This window comes from Tachyglossus aculeatus, chromosome 25, assembly GCF_015852505.1.
Source record: "Tachyglossus aculeatus isolate mTacAcu1 chromosome 25, mTacAcu1.pri, whole genome shotgun sequence".
NCBI lineage: Eukaryota > Metazoa > Chordata > Mammalia > Monotremata > Tachyglossidae > Tachyglossus > Tachyglossus aculeatus.
Window position 1 is genome coordinate 17,917,814 of NC_052090.1, and position 4,478 is coordinate 17,922,291.

General features: G+C 41.4%; 1 non-coding gene across 1 annotated transcript; it reads right to left on the reverse strand.

The window, feature by feature from the left end:
* Window positions 1–2,233: 2,233 nt before the first annotated feature.
* LOC119945635 lies at window positions 2,234–2,395 on the reverse strand. Its single transcript, XR_005456295.1, has one exon. It is a non-coding gene; the product is annotated as a U1 spliceosomal RNA (small nuclear RNA).
* Between the last annotated feature and the right edge of the window lie 2,083 nt (window positions 2,396–4,478).

Here is a 4,478-nt window from a genome sequence, read left to right on the forward strand (position 1 = left end):
ATTTAAATCATACCTAATCCAGGCTACCTGTTGTTTGGTAGGTAAAAGTTTGTCCTCTAACTTTCCACCGGAATCACAACTCTCCTGTTTATTTAAGTGACTATTGGAATTAGGGCTTAGGTCAAAAATTGTTTCATATTTTAAATAGTCACTCTCATTAGCCCAGAAAAGATATGTTCATATGAGAGCGAGAGAAAGAGAGAATGTGTGAGTGGGAGAGGGAGAAGGGAAGTAAGGTGGGGAGGAGGTGAGCATTTTCTTTTCAAAGATGGTACTTCATGCAGGGAAAATCTGCACACGGGAGTGTAGCTAAAAACACCTTCGAATGGCTGACACTCCATTCCGTATCGTGCATTTAAAGATTATTCTTTGTTTCGCTGATGTGTTTGGTATCATGGCAGAAGGACTGGTGTTTCTTTAATCTTTGAGAGCAGGTACCTGTCAGGTACCCATGCGTTTGCCACTTTTAATGCCTGGAACTGTTTTCATATTGGCTCTTGGTCTCCCTATTTTCTCACTGTTCGAGGAGGGAAAACTTTCCTTCCGAAGGGGCAAAAAGTGAAAGTAGTCTAGCAGAGAGAACCCAGAGTTGGGAGTCAGGAGACCTGGGTTCTAATCCCAGCAGCACCACTTCCTACTGTGTCCCTTTGGGCAAGTCATTTAATAATAATAATGATGGTATTTGTTAAGTGCTTACTATGTGCAAAGCACTGTTCTAAGCGCTGGGGGGATACAAGGTGATCAGGTTGCCCCACGTGGGGCTCACAGTCTTAATCCCCATTTTACAGATGAGGGAACTGAGGTACAGAGAAGTTAAATGACTTGCCCAAAGTCATCCAGCTGACAATTGGCGGAGTCGGGGTTTGAACCCATGACCTCTGACTCCAAAGCCCATGCTCTTTCCACCAAGCCATGCTGCTTCTCTATTTACCTTTCTGTCCCTCGGTTTCTTCATCTATAAAATGGCAATTAAATACCAGTTCTCCCTCCCTTTTATACTCTGAGCCCATGTGGAAGAGGGACTGTGTTTGATCTGATTATATTGTATCTACCCCAACATTTTGCACAATGCTCGGCACATAGTAAGCACTGAACAAATATCATAGTTATTATTAATCTTCCTAACTGGCCAGGTCTCCCAACAGTTCCGCCAACAGACAGTATTAGGAATCAGTCAAGCAATAGTATTTATTGAGCACTTACTGTATGCAGAGTACTGAGCTAAGCATTTGGGAGAGTACAATCCAGCAGAGTTGGTAGATATGTTCCCTGCCCACAAGGATCTTACAATCTAGGAGAGGAAGACAGACAGTAAATAAATTATGGATATGTACATAGGTGCTGTGGGACTGAGGGTGGGGTGAATATCGAGTACTTAAAGGGTGCAGATCCCAGCGCATAGGCGACACAGAAGGGAGAGGGCATAGGAGAAATGAGGGCTTAGCAAAGTACAGACACCCTGAACATCAATCGATCATTCAGTCTGTCAGTGGTATTTATTCATTTCAGTGCTGGTGAGCTGATCGCTTTCTAGAACCTTGATAGGCCCAGCACTACAAAATAGCTATCTGTAGTGTTTTTCTGACTCAAAAAATATTATTTTCTCATCAGAAAAAAAAAATCTTTTAGTGCGCAAAAATTGTGCCCCTATATATCAACACTTCTCTTTCCCTTCTTTTCTCCTTCCTTTTCTCCGTAAACTGAGACAACAAGTGGCCTCTGGAAGTACATAAAAAATTCCTCCAAAGCATCAGTTTCCCCCAAAACCTGACACAATTATAGAAAAAGAGACTGGATTATCTTTAGGACTCACTGCCTGACTTTAGGTCCTGTTTGTATGAGCTTCTCAGCAGACAACAGCAAGCACATGTCAGCTGTTCCATCATCAAAGCTGGGAGAGGATTTGGGGGAAGCACTGCAAAAGACATTTTCACTTTGCGATGCACAGACGTGAATTTGCAGGGCCTTAGTCTTCTCAGACTTGACTCTTGGAAGCAGTCAAGGTAGACATAAACTAGAAGAAACAGAGATTAGGGTAGATCAGGTTGGTCACAGTCCCTGTCCCATATGGGGCTCACAGTCTTAATCCCCATTTTACTGATGAGGTAACTGAGGCCCAGAGAAGTGAAGTGACTTGTCCAAGGTCACACAACAGACAAGTGGCAGAGTGGGATTAGAACCGAGGTCCTTCTTTCTCCCAGGACCATGCTCTATCCTTAGGCCACACTGCTCCTCTAGAAAGCACCAACGCAGTTCCCCACTGCCACAAATTCTGCAGTCAAGTTTCCCACATTTGGGAAAATCATAGGGGTTAGCACATCCGGAGTGCAATGGATTTGCCTCACCCTGGGAAAACCACCTATGTGATCCTGGTGTCACCCGGCTAGGTAAGTATTTTGTAAGTGATCTAATGAAGCAGGAGTTAAGAACCTCTTTTAAGTGGGATGACATTTGGGGAAATCACAGGGGTTAGCACATCCGGAGTGCCAATGGATTTGCCTCACCTTGGGAAAACCACCTACGTGATCCTGGTGTCACCCGGCTAGGTAAATATTTTGTAAGTGATCTAATGAAGCCGGAGTTAAGAACCTCTTTTGAGTGGGATGAAGTCTCACTAATTCACTGAACCCAGAGAATGCTTTGTACATCAGCTGAAAAAAGGGAAAGCTAGAAGCAGAGGGGAATAGGTCAGAGATTTAAGCAATGAATGCCACAGATTGTAGGTTACTGGAAGGGTTTAGCTGGGTGTATTTCCTTGCTTATAATTTGGCTTCTTGGAAAATTTAAAGAAAATATAATTGTTTCCCTTATTGTTCTGAATATGGTTCACTTCTATATTGAAGAATGGTAACTTTGGAAATCATGAAAGGAAATAATTTGAAGGCCTATATTGTTCGACTCATTTCTGCTATTGTCACCTACCACAAGTTGAAGTTCAGCGGGGGAGGATTTGAGTGTCAGTATCTCCAAAGAGCTTAATGTAAAGATGTGAAAGACTGCTGTTTAGAAGTTAATTTCTCAGAGTCATAATCTAGTCACCTTTATGAAAGAGGGTGATTTCCAGGGCTGGATTATTGTCCGCTTAGATGTCTTGCAGCATAAACTGCAATTATGGGTTTGTATTTGTTCTTAATTATTCTAAGATTTTACATGCATCGTATTCTAGTGTGGCATGTTCGATTTAGACCTATTGGTACTGTTCTAACACTGTGGATAATTAGCAGAACTGGTTGAAACAGCATATTGACTGTAAAATATTCACATTTTAGAGTGGAAATAAGGCTCTTCAAATACACTGTTACACAAGCCCCTTCTTTATAACTCACAGCCAGCTGTCAACTCAATTTTTGTTCTTTTATGAGCTGGAAATTATCTACCTCCAATTTTATCCAAAGGAGAGAATGATCCCTGCATGCCAATCATGTAAATAATAACTAAGAGTTTAACCAGCGCTACCTCTCAAATTGTATACCTGCTCCCTTCTTCCCAGGGAGCATCCTAGAAGATAATAACAATTATAATAGTATTTGTTACGCACTTACTATGTGCCAAGCACTGTACTAAGTGCTGGGGTAAATACAAGATAATCAGATCCCACATGGACTCACTGTCTAAGTAGGAGGGGAAACAGGGATTTAGTCCTCATTTTGCAGGTGAGGGAACTGAAGCACAGAGAAGTTAAGTGTCTTGTCCAAGTTCACATAGCTGGTACATCATCATCATCATCATCATCAATCGTATTTATTGAGCGCTTACTATGTGCAGAGCACTGTACTAAGTGCTTGGGAAGTACAAATTGGCAACATATAGAGACAGTCCCTACCCAACAGTGGGCTCACAGTCTAAAAGGGGGAGACAGAGAACAAAACCAAACATACTAACAAAATAAAATAAATAGAATAGATATGTACAAATAAAATAAATCAATAAATAAATAGAGTAAAAAAAAAAAATAGCAGAGCTGGCATTAGAACCCAGGTCCTCTGAGTCACAGCCTTCTGCTCTTTCCACCAGGCCATGCTGCTTACCTAAGGAAGAATTATTTTATTTCCCCAGCATCATTAGCCTTTACTAGAAGTCTTGAATGGAGTACTGGGTTCAGTTTCGTGTTCTACAAAATCAAGAACACCATGAACAGCAGGCAAATGTATAGTAGTTATATACATACCTATAAACTATATATTATAGATTACTGATCTGTACTAATGTCTGTGTTCCTTCCTCTCTAGACTGTGAGCTCATTTTCGGCAGGGAGTGTGTCTGCTAACTGTTGTATTCACCCAAGAGCTTAGTACAGTGCTCTGCACATAGTAAACACTTAATAAATAACACCGATGAAAGAAAATAGACAAGAGGCCCCACAAGGAAGGGCAAAGGGAACTGGGATAATCCACCCAAAGAAAAAGAACGTGAAAGGGAAAACCTAATGATGGCTTGTTAGTGTGTGATGAAATAGTATAGTGAGCCCTTTTTTGGAC